Source organism: Lates calcarifer, linkage group LG20 (assembly GCF_001640805.2).
Source record: "Lates calcarifer isolate ASB-BC8 linkage group LG20, TLL_Latcal_v3, whole genome shotgun sequence".
Lineage (NCBI taxonomy): Eukaryota > Metazoa > Chordata > Actinopteri > Centropomidae > Lates > Lates calcarifer.
The window spans coordinates 18110262-18127909 of record NC_066852.1 but is presented as its reverse complement, the minus strand read 5'-3'; the positions used below and the strand labels follow the sequence as shown (position 1 = coordinate 18127909).

Sequence of the window (17648 nt, the reverse complement as noted above, 5' to 3'; positions counted from 1 at the left end):
GAGCCAATCTGACCTCACTGTGGAAGCAACAAGTGACAGGAAATAAAAGGTAGGTAATCAGTACAGTATCACACATGCCCACTCCCACTCAAATGATTGATGAGTAGCTCAGTGAAGGAGAGAAGGAGAGGAGGAAAAATAAGGCAAAGTTTCACCTGTTGAATACTTTGATAGGGGTGCAACAAAAACACAGAGGTGATTATGTGTATCTAGGATGTCTGAATAAATCAGTTGATATGGGAGAAAACAGACTTCCGAGCAAAAGTCCCCAGAAACAAATCTGGCATTTCAGGTATCTAATGCTCTGCAAAAAGAGGAAACGCTGCCAACTGTCTTCCCCCATTAATTTCATCTGGCCGTTTTGTCTCTTGATAGTCTGTTTTACTCAATTTTATTCTAATAAAGAACCACATAAAAGATGTAATAGCCTCTATATTTAATAAATTACACCCACCTGACACAACTGATCTTTTATGACCTTCAAATGTATTGTTAAAAAACAATTTGACATACTGGTTGTGTATAAATATTTCACAACGTTCTAATAACACTCAACAATTGAGTGTATAATCCTCTTAAGGCCAGACAGAGGTGATATTTGAACATATTGAACCAAATAATAAAGGTCGATTGTTTCCCCATTTACTCTTTATGTGGGACCCCCATACAGGACTAAAAAAACTGGAATGAAAATTATTGAGACATCAAGTGTTTTTCCAATATCTTGAGATAAAACAAAAGTTTCAGTGTTTATTTTTATGCTTAAGACTGAAAAAGTGCAGATGACCCAGCTGGCTAAGCTGTAAGGATGAAAAATGGGGTAAACCCTGCAACTTGGATCGGGCAAACATCTCAGGTGCACATGTACCTTCGTCTGCGACGTAAATCGAACGCACCTTCGCAGTAAGGCGGACTGTTTAACCTGCCAGTGCCCTGCCCATTATTTGCCTCCGTTGGCCTGGCAGTTTCACGGCCCATTAAGAAATTAGCTCATTGTTTCTGGGCTTCATCTCTTTAGCTGTCCGCCTAAAAAAAACGCAGTTTTTCGGTATGTTGTGGACATGGACTTCTCCCAAAGAAGGACTGAACTTTTCTTGAGAAGACACCGGCAACACGACGTCTACTTTTTCAGTCTGTTTTGGGCATGAACTTCTGCCAAATAAGGATGCAACTTCTGAGAGGGCACTGGCATCGCCACTTCACCAAGCTGCTCCTGTAAGTGTTTGCTACCTTTGCTAACAGGCTTACGAGTTGTTGTCTTGGCTCTGGTTAGTCTTTGTTTGTTTACTTGCTGATATCAGAAGGCTATTAGCTGCTGATTGTAGTTTTTTTCCTGCTAGCTTCTAATTTGTGCGTTTTTGTGGTTAAACTGCATGTACGTTGCTAGGAACTGTTTTTTTCAGTTGACATTTTGACTAGTTATAGCAGGACCGGCACAGGTGTGCTGAATTTGGACTTAATTATTGCTTTGATCTGTTTAAGTGTAAGAAAGTAACAGAGTACATTTACATACAAATACATTTTACAATTTTGAGTATTCCAGTTTTATGCTGCTTTATACTATACTACTACTGTACTTTTTTACTCCACTACATTTTTCTGACAGCTGCAGTTACTTTTCAGTTTAAGCTTAAACATAAAAAATTTATTAAAACTATAAAACAGTCTACACTACAAAAAAACACAGGTTTCAGGTCGTTGGCAGCTACACCAAAGCATGACTTCCCCTCTAACCTTCTCACATGGTTTCTTTTAAATTGTTCAAATTATCCCAAACTTTCACAAAACAAAAACTTAAGCAAAACCATTGTTAGTAGTAACCATGGTCGTGTTAGTGAGGGTGGAAACTTGGTTGTGTTTGGCCCGTGAGCCCAGTCCAGTCTCGTGGATGGATTATTTAGCAGTCCACTGGCCTGCCAGTACAGTGGTCCACCAGTATTTGTCCTGGTATGCCATGTTGCCAGTTCGACCAGACTTTGTGTGGTTCTGCTATGATCAGAAAGGAAAAAAGGGAATTGTGGAGCTGTAGAAATGACAGATCCACTGAGACACTCCCGCCCAGCTGTCAGGTCTACTTTTTTAGTCACAACATATAATAACACCGTTCCACTAATATTAAAAAATAGCATGCTGCAGTTTGTATTGGATCTTTTGACAGCAGCCATGTGGGAAATTGGAAATGCTCAAGCTGTAAGATACCTGACCAAATTTTCCAATTTAAAATCCAACCAGTGGTCCAAGAACCAGATTATTGATCGTTCAGGTGTCGTGACCTCCCTCAAACTGCAACTCTACAACGACAACCAATCATTAGTTGGGGGGCTTAATCTTACAGCATCTGCCCGGCTTTAACCTGGTGCTGCTTATCACGTGGATCACTGGCTTTAGATTTACCCATTTCAGTACACTAGATACTTCCTACAAATGTTGGAGGTGCTTTTATTGGGAATGGCCACACTGTGGCTGGTGTTCATGATTGGTGCGTTGCGATGGTGTGTTGGATGATGAGGTCAGGGCCCCAATACCACATACCTTTTTACATATTTTACAATCTTAAATTCCAGTTAGTTGTTGGAATGCGATAATAATATAAAATGTGATAGCTCTCACATCTTAATAATTTACCTTGTAGGTGGTTACATTAATTTGAACAAACTTCTTGACGTGAAAACCAATATAAGACAAATGATAATTTCTTTATGGGCCCAGCTGTTCCAAGTCTTCCAAAAAATCTAAAAAGTCTCTCTGTTTTCTAGACAATTAAACGAAAAGGTTTCCATCCCCAGGTTCAGTGCTCATTTAACCAAATTAGAGAACAAATTACATTAGTAATGAAAAGTAATTGAGCATCCTGTAATTAAAACCAAGACAAACGGGCTTGTCAGCCTCACTTTTATTCAGCATTTGGCCATATTTAAGTTTTAATTCCTCCATTTGTCAAATCTTCAAGGCCAATCCACAGTGCAGAATATGTGCAGGCCATACAAAGAGCAGAGGATCAGGATTATTGGCACGATCAGCTAATTAAATGGATGTCTGGATGGCTGAATTAAGAAATGACTGACTGCTTGATCAGCATGGTGATCTATCTTACTCGTGTGTGTGTGTGTGTCTGTCTGTTTGTGTGTGTGTGTGTTTTTTTTAATTAAGTTTTCTGTGTTTGTTTTGTGGCACTTACCTGTCTCGTTCACGTGTAGACTTGCTGTCTCGGCACTTCGGTGACCTGATTTCTGACTGGCTTCACAGCAGTTTATCTGTGTAAATGACTGACTGACTGCCTGACTGATTGGCATGATCAAATCAAGTGTCTGCGTGCCAGATGTGGCAGCTAGCACTGGGAAAAATATAGCTTAATTTTGATAGCCACGCTCACAGATGCTAATTCGCCCCCTATGACCTGCATATAATTAAGGAATTCAGGAAAAATTGCTTGTAATACCCTAAAAGCTTAAATGTGATTGATTGCCAGTTGTGGGAGTGTGGCAGTTGTATATTTATGACACTGAGTTTAATAACCTGAAAGTTGACAATTTACTGTTGTATCCCTCTCTCCGTGGAGCTATTTAGTTGAGCTGTGCGTGCTTTTTGCCTCTAGAACAGCGTGAGAGGAAAGCAAACTGCATCAACGGCTCTCTTCCCCTTAAGATTGTGATGAATTCCCTGCACTCTGATTAGGCTGTTGCTGGTTTGACTGGCCATTGCTCTCGAAAAAGACAATGGGCCCTAATAGGCTTTGCTAAATGGCCAGGACCTAGTGAGCAGGGAACGACAAGGGACAAGGTAGGAAAAAAACTGTCATAAAACAACCGAGAGTGGTAGAGATAGCGAGAGACTGAACGAGTCAGTGACAGAGTGAGGTACAGGAGAGGTGGAGAGAGAGAGAGAGAGAGAGAGAGAGGGAGTGAGGGAGATGTTTCCTGTACTAAGTGGCTTTAAATGGCTGTGGAATACAGTTAACGAGTCTGACCCTGGCGGGGAACCAGAGGGTAGGCGGCTGTCAGGTCAGGCCCAGCAGTCTGGACATCTGTGTGTATATGTGTAAGTGCATGCTTGCCTGTGTGTGCCTGTTTATATTTATTTGTTTAACTCTGATAGCCAGCAGTCAAAATAATAAAGAGTTTACCTGTCGATTAAGTCTCCAAACAGGAACTCCACTGTGTCAGTCACACCTTGGCCATAACAACCTTAATAATTGCTTCAGGCAACCCTGCGGATGGTAAACTGTGTGTGTGTGTGTGTGTGTATGTGTTTATATTAGGAGAAGGACATACACTCAAATGTCAATTTTACTTACAATTGGACATTAATTGTGACGCTGATTTGGTGTGACAGGCATATGCACACACAAACACGCACTAACCACCTGCAAGTACACTGTGGTTACAAAACAACTTGTGTCTGCCCCAGATTGCAATTAACTTTCAGCAGAACCAATGCGATTTGGACGTGTAATACTGAACATGGAGTACCTAGCCTCCACTCTGTTCAGCACATTTTTGGTTTTTCATCACATTTCGTCGTCTTCTGGGGAGATTTGTGAAATGAATATCACTGTACAGTATGTAAAACGCCATTTAATCTGGTAGCACCACAGACTTTTTCATTTCCTTATGATAACACAACGCCAAAAGGCTACTAACTCACCCAGGGAAATTGAAGGTGTTATATTATTTATAGCTGAAATAAACATTTTTTTCACATGTAAGGCAGTTAGCTTTCAGTGGTTTTCATTATTAAGCATGACTTTCTCCTCACATACTGTATACTGCCCTCAGGCTGTGTAGCACCTATGGACCTCCTTTCATTTCCTGTAATGTGCAGGCTTTTCATTTCTGTATATTAGAGTGTTTGTTAACATGTCTCGAGGAAATCAAGTGACCTAGAGGTGGTTGATTAGAGGGTGAGTGTTGGGTGAATGGGGATACTGCATGAAATGCTACATCTCTATATTGAAAAGACAGAAATCATCACATAAAGTTGAGCACTATTTAAATAATAAGTAGATATCTCTCTATTCACAACCATGTTAGTCTTTCTGTAATACAAGAGGAAAACAACTTTCTGAAGGGGGTAGAAGTGGTGGCATCACTCCTTGCCTAAATAATATCTTATAGAAAAAAAATGCTAATGCCAAACTGCAAACTCCTTAATCCACTGAGTCTTTAAATGCCCCTCCATTATAAAGCAATTACAAGTTTTGGCTGTAACACACAAAAATTAATTTGTGTACATAATTAGTTTACTGGAAAATCTTCAGGGTATATACTGTATGTAATAAACACAATTTGGCTTCTTTGGGAACAGGAACTTAAGGCCTCCAGTTTCTTCAGTTCATTTGATAAAGTTATCAGGAAGACTGGGATTTTAACAGGTGTAATTTTGCAAACAGTTGTGTATGAGATGTTGTGTTCATCTCATATTCATAGTTCATAGGTTTTAGACAGAAAAAGTCTCCTCTCAGTCTTCTACAGAGATGTCTATCTGAAGAGCATTCTTTCCTGTGGATAATTAAGACAGAGCCTGATTTACTAAGGCTTTTGTGATGATTTTTTTGTGCAGATTTGAACACATATTAGTCAAACAGATGCAGTGGGCTGGAGTTACAGTATTTTTTATTTGTGCTGGTCTCATAGCTTCCACTGGCTACCTGCAATATTTTACCAACATGGAATTGGATCCAAAATGGAACCGGCTACTGAGACTTCCACCTGCTCTGAGATTAGTGATTTTATGAAATTCCACTGCTGAACTCTGCCAATGACCTCTTTCACTCACAGTGACTCACAGAATGAGTCTGGAGGTCAGTCCCAGACGCAGTGCTGGAGCTGTCTGTGTAATCAGCTGCTGCTCTAGTAAATCAGAAGCCATACATGCAGGCTGTGGCTGCAAGCTGAGCACTATTTACTTATATGAGGCATGAGAGTTTTCTTCAGAACCTGCCAGTAATATGTCATAAAACACAGACAACTGCTATATGCATATAGATGGTGAGGGTCCAAAGCAGTTTTGATTTGGGAATGAAGAAGCAACCAGAGAATTTTTGTGTTTATGCTTAAAAAATTACTCTGCTGAATAATATTCTGTTAATCTATTAACTGTTGCAGCTGCATACACTATAATATATTTAAGCACAGACAAACTGTTGCTAATATTTTAATAACATTTTATTTGCCTGGTGGGCTCATGAATTTAACATGCAGGTAGCTGTCAAGTCAGCTTGGCAGAGTATTTATGTGAGTGGACAAACGGTTTCAAATTTTAGTCTCTAACCTGGAGATTCTCACCATTGGTGTGACACTGGCCACTTCTGATGCATATATATATTTTTTTCCTATTTGTGCATCTCCATTTGACTGATTGACGTGGATTGATTGTTTATTCATGCAAAAACACAGTTGAGCGTTTACTTACAGAATGCATTTGTGTGTGCGTTTTTGACACTGTGTATATATTCACAAGAGGTGGGTAAACATACGGGCGCCTGTTTTATTTACAATTTGACATTAATTGTGATGCTGATTTGGTGTGACAGTGGTAGACGTGTACACAAACACACCCGCAGACACACACAAACATGTACCAACAGCTGCATGAACATGCTACTTACAAGCCATTTGCGTCTGCCCTAGAAAACAATTAACCTTGAGCAGAACGAATGGGATTCGAAAGCAGGGTATTGAGCGGCGCATGCAGAGTGGGGAGTTCCTGCTGTTGCTTATTAGTGACGTGCAAGACACGGTGTAGAGATATGGAACTGTGCCACATGTTTGCATAAACATGAAGGCTTGTACTGTTCGAGAAAATTGGCTGTGCTTCTATACTTATCCAGTGTTATGTATGAGTCATATGCTGATAGATGGCCTCTATCAATGTGTTTTGTTACAGATGAATATATATCATGATGGCTACACCTGTATTTTGCATTTTGCATTTTAAAACTGCGCTTGACTGGCATCTCAGTTATCCTTTGTGATTGATTGTTGCTCCTGTCAGGATGGAATAATTTAACACATGCTCAAGATCATTCTTGTTAGTATATGAGAACTATTAGTATATTAGTACAAATTATTTGTAATAGAAATTATAATAATGATAACAATTTAGAGTTGTTGGTTTGAATGAGCTGCATTATTAGTTGATATGATTTTTATGTAATTGGATTAAATATTGTTACATCCTCATATAAATTATACTGTAAATGAATGCAAGTATTTTGTGGCATTTATGATTAGTCACATTTTTAGTGATTATGAAATTATGTGGTGGTTATTAGTTGCTGTCTCTATACTATGCTATCTGTGTGACCATTTGTGCTTGGGTGAGTGTGTGTTTTGGAAATTTCAAAGCTGTCTATCATACAAACTAAATAGCTGACATCATGTGGTTCAGACTGGGCTTTCACAGGAGGAGGGACATGAGTTTAATTGCAGTTTTGACTCTCAACCTTGTCACTGTGGTATTTTCATTTCCCCCCCATGTTGCTCCCACAGACTTAATTGCCCACAGGTGTGAATGAGCTTTTTAATGGTGTTGACCCTGCAACTGTCCAGCAACCGGTCTGCGGCGTGATCCCACCTTCTGCTGAGTTCATGCTGGGATGTGTCCATCCTTGATCCTGAAAAGGAATAAATTGGTAAAAACATAAGAAAATAGTTTGGGCAGTGAGTAATTTTTTGATTTTATATTTGAATTAATTCAAACAACTGCATCCACCAGTGAATACACTGGTCTGTACAATCTGGTTTCAGTTACTTGGGAATCACAGCAGTACTTTGGATTTCAGCATTAAGTATAAATCTATTTTTCAGAGAATGATGAAGCAATGTTTTCCCAGCCCTCCCCTGCAAGCTTAGTCACTTTCAAAGAGCAGATGAAAGCTGCATGCAGTTGACTGCCTACGATTGTTCTTCTTTTTCTGCAAACACGTGGATTAGGCATCAGTGAATGTGTAGGTGAAGTTAAGCACCTGAATCAGATTAATATGCAACAGCAGTTATGACTTCATTTCTCTGAACTCATTATTCATTGTTCACGTAATTATTTCTCAATGTAAAGAAATACTACATGCCTCACAATTGTGAAGGACAACACAGCATATAAATATGTCAACAATATAGACATTAACATCATATTAAATCACTAGAGCTGCTGCATTGTTCATAGCTGTATGAAATGGATTTTCTTTTGTTGGCTTCATCAAGTCAATCATGTAAGCACGTGTTAAGCTAAAGCCTGACATTGGAAATAACATTAACTGATTGTTTTCAGTCTTCAGAAATCAGCAGTAATTACTGAGTTATGGTAGATGATTATGCTTCTCAGAAAGTCAATCAAGAGGTCCAAATTATAGCCTTGCATGACGAGAGAGAAATATATACTTGCTGTGTTGCACAGAAATAGTAGTTTTGTGTTGTAACCCTGATTTTCAACAGGAGCCCAGTTGTTAGCCAACCATCTTTGTCTGTCCTTTTAGGGTGTGCCATCAGTGGCAAAAGGTTTAAAGATTGTATGTGTGTGTGTGTATGCTAATTGGGTAAGCAATGCCTGAGAGCCACACTATAACCCCTGCATATATATAGTCTGTTGACATGTTAATCATGACCGATTCAGTTTCAAATTGGCAGACTACAATTTTTAACTGTATACTCTGATCAGTCTTTGTCTTGTGTTGGTGTGGTATGTCATATTTTAACAGGTAATAATACAGTACAGTACAATACAGTTTATGGTTAGCATTTTTCCAGCAATTAGCCATTAAAGGTATTTACATTATGTAACCGAAACTGATTACTTGATCCACGGAAAATTGGTTGACAACTGTTTTAGATAATCAAATAATCCTTTTAATTTATTTTTAAAGGAGATTCCAGCTTCTCAAATGTCAATCCTGGTTTATATACAACTTCACTGCAAAAGCAAATAAGTTTATTTTAAGAGGAAATGTTTTTTTTTTTTTTAACTTAACGAAGCCTCACATTTATTAATGGCAGCAAAGGAGTTGGCTGTAGTGGATGGTGGATGTACAAAGCCCATGACTGTCACACCAGACACTGTTCACATCCTAACTGTCTGGGGTTAGGTTAAGGCAACAAAAGCACTTTGGTTAAAGTTTTGGAAATACTATAGTTGTATAGAAATGTAATTTCAAATCAATTTCAGATATTGCAGAGAATGATGAAATAAAAAGTACCAACCAGCTGCAAAACAATGTAACAAACTGCTATCACAGTGTCCCGCTGTTGTACTTGCAGCACGAGTAGCATGAGATCAGATCGCATTATGGTTGCTTTTATTATTTTCTGACTGATGCATTACTTACTTTTTCACCAGTTGCTCCTCTGTATTCCTGATGAAGTGGCTGCTAAAGGAGTTTGCTGTGGTATTAAACCACACTTTTTGTTACCATGGTAACCATGGGTATTGCCAGATCAACCAGGACTATAATCTAGAATTATGTCTGTAGCAGATCGTTACACATTCACTTTGGGTTGAGTATGGGCAGAAACATTTTGTAAGGATTCATGTTCTAGTTGACTGGCTGAGCTAAGGCCTGAATGAATGAGGGCAGATTGGGCTGCTTGGGCTACATCTAAAGCCCTTTGTGGTGTTCTATATATATATATGTTATATAGAAATCCCTTACTGATTTTACTAGGAATGTAATGGTGTCGTCAATTTCACGATATCCTGAGAACAAAAGTGTGTCGATACCATTGTGGATCTGGATGGTAATAAATGATAGGACGTCCAGGCAAAACTGTAGTTTTGTTACAGCTGCAGTGGAGTATAGGGAAAGGAAATGAGAACTACAGGGACCATTGTTTTATGCATGCCCATCATCCTTTGTGCTCTGCTCACTTTATCTGGTTAATTCAAAGAATTAAATACATGAAAAATCAAGGAACTGCATCACATTGATGTAATGATCCTGTAAGTCTCTGCTCACTGATTTCCTCATGCTTTCCCTCCCTCCTGCAACGGTCTAAAACAATCAGCGACATCGTCATAATGCTCAATCTGCACAGTTGGAACAAGCCTGTCTCTCAAATGAGGCAGGATTTTCAAAGTGTGAAACATGGACCTGGGGAGAGGCAAAACTGTCTTACAATGTACGCCAAACCCAGCCTGCCAGCATAGACACAGGTGGGAGAAAGTGACAACACACACAACCCAACCTCTAAACTGGCAGCACTCTGCTGCAACAGCTGTGCCAGGAGATTGATTCATCACAGCCAAGAGCAAAACTAGTGCCTCAGGGAGGTTTGAATGGTTGAAAGGAGCAAACATGAGTCTCAAGCCTCACTTCTTGTTGCCCCATCCACCTGCACAAAAATGCTGCGGAAAATTACAGATTAAATGTCTAGATGGTCATTGATTGAACTGTGTGAATGACATTACATCAAAGGACAGGGGATGTGATGTGTGTCTCTGTGGGCAAACTATGTTATTATATACCACAGCCATCAGTCAAAATTTTAATAATTGACCTTTCCATCCATCTGGCTCTCTATAATGTCCACATGTCACACCAACCCCATTCTCATTTTCTAATGAAATGCCCTTGGGCCAAACCACAAGAGCTGTCTTCTGCACTGCTGTATTATGGTCTCTGTGGAGTGGATTTCACATTGTTTGCACAGCACTTTCACAGGTTTAAACATGTCCAAAACTGTTCAATATGGAGATCTGTGAGCTTGTGAATGTGCAGGAGGAAATTAAGTTTTATTTTTTTCATAAATTGATTGGGTTGAACATCATTTGTGTCACCATGCTTTGTTCACTGAGAGTTGCCAGGTTACCAGACAGCTATTGCTTATGCACTGCATGAGAAAGTCTTGGCTTCAGGACTACAAGTCCACAACCCCTATGGGGAAAGTGAAGTCCAGAAGTGAATTTTAAAAGGGCTATCTGCGTGTGTGTGTGCTGTATATGTAGAATGAATAATCAGAGTGTGGTACTGGTATTTTCCTAATATTCTGCTCTTTATCTATTATACTTTTTGTTCTCAAATATGTATAAGATGTAAAATAAAAAGCAGCTGCAAATGCTGTAATTCAGTTTCACTTTCATAGGCCCCATTCTTTGCTACGTACTTGCTCCACTGTGATGTTCAGGCCTGAAAAAGGACTGTGATTAACCAGTTCAAGGCAGAAACCTTTCAAACACTTTTTGTAGCTTAATCCACTGCTCACACCTCTGTACGCTCAATATGCTCTATACAAGTAAGCATACATGGCTTCTTTTTGTCGTGTGTGAGAATGGTTAGTGGTTTATGTCCTACATGCTACATTCCCATCATATCTTGATCTTAACTTTAGGTCTCAGTTTTAAAAAGAGCCTGCTGCTGAGAGGTGGCATCTGTAAGGTTGGTATGCCATTTATTTATGGCTGGTAAAACATTAGTGGCACACCAATGGCCAGTTTTCAATCTGAAATTTAGTCCTTTAAGCTACTTTACCTGCATTCCTTATTTCTGACATACAACACCCGACTTTATCGCACTTTAACGCTCCCTGTCTCATCTTTCTCTTCCCACCACTCTTCACTGCATCAGAGGTGACTCAGGCTCCCAGCTCTATGTGCTGTGTCTGTAGGGAATCTCGTCAGTCACCCAGACCTAGGACACCTCCTGACAAGGTCACAGAGGTCTGCCATTTTGAGATTAAAACAGCTCCATCCATCCAGCAAGTTCCCCCTCCGGGCAGCCATTATCATAGCAGATCGCCATGCCAAAAAGCTCAAATGGATGTGTAGTGCACAGGCTGTGACCTTCCAACAGGCTGTTGTCATTTTCAGGTCTCTCTTTCTTGTGAGATGGTGATGGTTGGTGGTTATCGTGCTTCCCTATTTTCTGTTCACAGGGGATGATGGTGTTTTAAGTAGGAGAAAAGTTCATAATTTTATGTTTGTCCACAGTTTTGGTGTGTGGTTGAAAACGGGAGGTCGCCTGAAAAATAGATTCTTTCTCTGCCAATTCTCATGTTTTGTGCTGTTTTTAGTGTTAATGTTATTATTTATGTACATGTGTGTGTCGCATTAGCTTGAGCCAGGCCAACAGCAGGGATGGGCAGGCAGCCTGTTTAGGGTCTCAGTGCCCAAAGGTTTCACACAAACACAGCTGTCAAAACTGGCACACAACCCTTATTAGTGCTTACTAGTGCGCACACGTTCGCTTGTGTGAATTTTGTTTGACTCATGGTTCGCCATGGGAATAAGAGGGCAGTCTGGCAAGGACCTCAGAGCACTCAAGCATCCATCCATTATTTCTTTCTTGAGGTTAAAAACGAACTCTGTTTGGCATCAATTTTTTTTTCCTGTGCAGACGTGAGAGAGAAATATTCCAGACACAACAGTACCACTTTATTGCAATTTATCATCTCTTCTTGAACAACGATGAACGTTAAATGCTGCTACTCATCAACCCCTCCATTTAACTGCTGTTATACTAACTGCTGTTTTTTGAAGAGGACAAAGATAGATAACAGTTGAGCAGCACATGATAACAGCAAATGTGCAGCCAATCAGTATGGAAAAAATAAAGTTAAGCCTCTCTTGTTAGAATACTGGAGGTGGAATAAAGTTGTACATTACTTGGAAAGTTCTATTTTGAAATGTAAAACAGTCTCTCTTGCAGCCATAAAGCAACCCTAACAGAGAATTCTGCAAAATCTGACCTGGTAGCATCCACTGTAAAATGCAGTGCACAGGTCTGCAAACAGAACCCATCTGTTTGTTTCTAGTAAGTGCGCTAATTACTGTGATTATGCTAATGTCTCCTGATGTGATGGGGTTATAGTTTATTGATATTGAAATGTAACACAAAGCACCTTTGAAGAGATATGCTATTTATTTGGATAAATTAATTCATTGATTAGCTTATTGTGTGGTGAGACAGCTTCAAGTAGTTTTACCTCTGTATACACAGTTGTATTTTGCAGTGTCAGTTTTAGCTGTTTGCACAACAGACCTCTTTTTCAGCTTTGTCATTTGGGCTTGTCATGTAGGGAAGGGGGGACAACTGCTTTACATAAGAACTGATTTTTCTACAATTCTGAATAAGCTCCTAAAAAATCATATTTTCCCTCTTTTGAATGTCATGGTTTCCCATTGCTGTGTTGACAGAATGGAAAAGATGGTGCTGTCTCACAGTCGGCTTACAGATGGTGTTAGGGTCATGATCTAGAAGTACATATTTACTAAGGGAAACTATTGCATTCTGAATTTAATACCTTTGAAAGATGCTGGTTAAGTATTATTAATTTGTTGTTTGCCATCATCCAGACACTAATGTTAATGAAGTGAACCAGTCAACACACACTGCACCCAATCAGACTTCCAGCTTAGCCTGATTGGGAAAAGAAAATAACTCAGCCTATTTCATTTAGAAGAAAGCTGCACCTGTACAGTGTTATGAGTAATAATAGTTTTCCTTGCTACTCGTGTTTGAGGAGAGGATGGTTGTTAAGTCATCCCAATGTGTTGTCTTTTTCTGCAGTGGTTTAATGGCACCCAATGACCTATCTCAATGCATCCATCTATTAATGTTAATTAATGTAAGTGCACATTGATTAGCAGTTCCACATCTTTGAGATATGGAACTGTATAAAATTTGACCTGACTTCTACATAAGAACCTGGACACACAGGTTAATGAGGTCATTATTCTTATACAGGTGGAAAACAATAACAGTAACAATAACACACACTCATTCTTTTCTCTGCTTTTTTTTGTTCAGTCAAAAAACTGGCATAGGCCTGCAAATGGCACTCAGCACAAAGAAATACTCGAGGGCATTCTTTTGAGTTGACCAAGCAACCTTGGATATTCAAACATCTACCCGCACCTTATGATCAAAAACAAGACATCAATTTAACCTGTATTATCCAGCAAACCACTCGGTCTTCAGAACAGGCGTGATATCTGACACCAAGGGGACATCCGTGTTGTTTCTGGTGTGTGACATCACATGTTTACTGTTGTGCTGACATGAAATATCAATCTTTCACTGCTTTGTTCTCTTGAATTTTCAATAACATCTTAGCCCTCCTGCCTACTGTTCTTTCTCCCTTCATCTTCACCACAGCTTGTTCCATATTTAGATGGCATTAAATCTGAATTGATGAGAGAGGGAGTTTGTGTGTGTTTGTCTGCCCTAGAGCAACTCAGGGCCTAGTGGGGGCAGGGAGGGACATGGGCGTAGAGGGATTGGGGGGGATCTAATGTGAGTGAGAGGATGGTGTGTGTTTGTGTATGAACACTGTCGGGAGGGTTTCCAAGGCTCAGACAGCATGTGCCCAGAGGGTAAGGAGGACCGGAATGTATTTGTTTAGAGATGAATACACACACACATACAGACACACATACGATGCATCTAATTGGCAGAGGACAGCTGCTGCCAACCAGAAAACCCATCTGAAAGTACTCATCGTGCTTTGGCCCACAGGCAGCCACGCCACACTTAACAATTTACCCTCATCGTAATGAGCACAAATGTGCAGCAAATTCATTTCCTGTCTAAAGCGTTTTATTTACAAGTCATATAGCAGCACAAGAGCTAACAACCTTTGATTGTATTGATCTTCTCATCATAGTATGGAATATTGTCTTTGCTCTAAGTCAAAGACTCATTAGACTGGCATCAAGTTGACATACTTGGTACCTGAGTAGAGAGGAACCATAAACGATTATAGTTTATGGTTATGAGTTGTTTATTACCATTAAATAGTCAAGTGGTTTCTCAAAGTATACACATTTATATAATGCTTTCATAGTAGACATAATCGGTTATGGTCACTACCTGTGTGCTCTAAGAGCCCAAGTAGCCAGAAAATCTCATTTTACCAGCAAATTGTGTTGGTTCCCACATCCCAGCGATTAAGATTGCAAGTATAACCAACAGACAGTACATATTTGTTTGTGTGTGTATGTGCATGCATATGCACACAAATGGTGCGGTGTTTAATTCCAACAGGAGATTTTATGAAAACACTCAGTGCAGAGTAACCTCTCACAATAGTGTTATTCAAATCTGTGTAATTATTTTTGATTCTTTCAAAGAATATAAAATATAAAAACTCAATTAAATTCGATTCAGGCAACAGTAATAAAAAAGGCCAATGGTTAAATGACAGAAATTTATTTTCAAGGGAAAATTTTTAATTACAACATCTCAGTCTGTGGTACTGGCTAAAATGGTTACTGAACATGGGGTCAGAGGACCTCTAAGCAGTTAAACAGTGCTGTTGAATTATACTGAGAGGCATTTCTAATATTTTGTCCACCCCATTTTCTTCAGTAAGAGTAGAATAAATTTTAGAAACATCACTCAGAATATACAGTTCAATTCAACAGCATCACAAAATGCAGCCTCCAAAATGTCCCTACAGTTGAAACAATACCTTCTCTTAAATACTCATACACAAATGGAACATTATAAATGTCATTAAGGTAGGATTATTTCTGTACTGTTGTATTAGACTGCATTATTTTTAGCCAGTTGTACCTGACTGCCAACTTGAGTGTTTGTATGAATGTGTTAAAGTGCGCATGGGCACTGCAGTGACAGCCCAATAACAGCACTTCTGAAAACTGCATATTGTAGCCTCCTCCTTTCCTAAATTCCAAAATATGTCCATCATAGTTGTTGATAGTTAGCAGTTATGGTAACTGTGCTGTGCCAGGGTTGTACTAGAAAAAAGCAGAAACCACCGTAGTAGAAAGAGAGACCAAATATTATTAAAGATACTTTTTTGCAATGTGTGAGTCAATTAATTTCAAATCAACAATTGTAAATGTATAAAAATATCTTACAGACAATACTCGGTCATGCATGAGGAGAGCTTGAGAGTGCTGGGTTGGAAGGATCCCAGAGAAGAGCGAGAAGTGAGTAAAAGATGGTGAGGAGACAGATGGCTTGGTTGTTTACAGAACTCAGCACTAAGTGTCGTAAGTTAGTAACTCATTACAATGATCCTTTCACTGATTTGAAATAAACTCTCATTGACGCATGACACAGAAGCTGTCTCAGATTGTGTGTCTCACCCCCACCACCACCACCACCTCTGTCTCCCTGCAGTGTCCCCTCCACCCAGTAGATGGAAGCAAAGCTACACGGACTAATAGAGAATAAAAAAGTTGGGTGTGAGTTTCCCCAGATGGTGAGTGGCAGAGCAGGAGCGCTTCTGCCCTTCTTTCCCCAAGTAGGCAGACGGGTCTTTTCAACTCTCTTCCATCAAGATTCCATAAAGGCAGAAAGAGACCCAGTGCTCCTTACAGCGGGGGCTTTCGCGAGAGCTTCATTCCAAAATGACAGATACTGTCGTTTCAGATCCAAGCGACCTGTACCCTGACAGGGAGAGCAAGAGAGGAGAGAAAAATAGCATTGGAGAGATGAAAATGAGACTGAGGGCGCTGGCAAAGAGAAACTCCAGAGCTGAATAGCAAATGCAGTTTACAAGAGGCTGTGAGGTCTGGAAAACACAAACGAAATAAAAGCGGATGGTTGACTCAGGGATTCTGTATATCTCTCTCTCTCTGCTGGCCCTTTATCCAACTTTGAACCTGCAGTTTTAAAGCCTTGGGTGTATGTAACACTGGCTCTCTGCCGTTCTCTCGCCTGCTCCATCTCCCTCTCTAATTAATGCTCAGCTATGTGAAACCAGGATTAGATCAGAACAGGGAAATCAATGGCTGATAGCACAGGGCAAAGAAGAAGAGGAGGGCAGTAAGCAAGCCGTCACATTTTAATCAGGGTGGGTGAGGATCGGAAGTAATTGCAGTGGTTCCCCTTTGAGGTTGATTGAGGGTCTGTCTCAAGTCGCATGCTTGCACACATGTGCTTGCAGCATATGTGTCTACATGTGTAAGCCAGTGTCAAGGGTAGCTTATAAAGGAAGAGTGTGATATCTATGGGAGAGGTTGGACTCTGAAGTTCCCACAGAAGGACCAACCGATCCTTAGAAGTCTTGGAGACATGCACGGCTATGCAAGATTGCAACCTCAGCAGCAGCATTAGTCGTGGGAATATGAGCTACCCAGCAGCGTGTTTTTCACAAACTAGCCTCAAGTGGGAACACATCACACCCTTTCACCAGGGTGCTGAATGCTGCAAATAAGTGTGTAAAAAGAGAATCCAGGATAGCAGTTTGCTTAAAAAATATATATATATATATATAAAAAAATCTTGCCCTTACCAAAAACCCCACTCTTGAACCTTTTAATGAGAAAAACATTGAAGCAGCTCGAGATTCATATTAGTGTTAATCTTGGTGGCATGAGCAAGCGTTCCAGTGATCTTGCATTGATGTCTCCAGTATATAGCAGAACTGAGCTATATTAAAGTGCTCTGTTTATGCCTCACTAATAGCTGCAATAGACTGAACAGTGGGAAAGTGAATTAAGTTCAACTAGATTGTTTTATTACTTGCAGTTACTGTTCATTGTGATGCAGTGTTGAGATCTCAGATTGGTAAATGTTCAGGCAGTCAGTACACAACCTCCCTAGGTGTTATACTCTCTCTGTGGGGCCTAGTCAAGTTGAAATTGATAGATAATTTAAAGACAACCCATACAGTGTAATGCTCAGGCATGCGATGACATGTCACAGTCACATAAGAATAGTCTATATATTTTCCCTTGTGATGTCGTAC

General features: G+C 39.9%; 1 long non-coding RNA gene across 1 annotated transcript; it reads left to right on the top strand.

Annotated features, from left to right (window-relative positions):
• Positions 1 to 893: 893 nt before the first annotated feature.
• LOC108893756 (uncharacterized) lies at positions 894 to 17132 on the top strand. Its single transcript, XR_001962718.2, has 3 exons — positions 894 to 1215; positions 15813 to 15882; positions 16076 to 17132. It is a non-coding gene; the product is annotated as an uncharacterized LOC108893756 (long non-coding RNA).
• Positions 17133 to 17648: the final 516 nt, after the last annotated feature.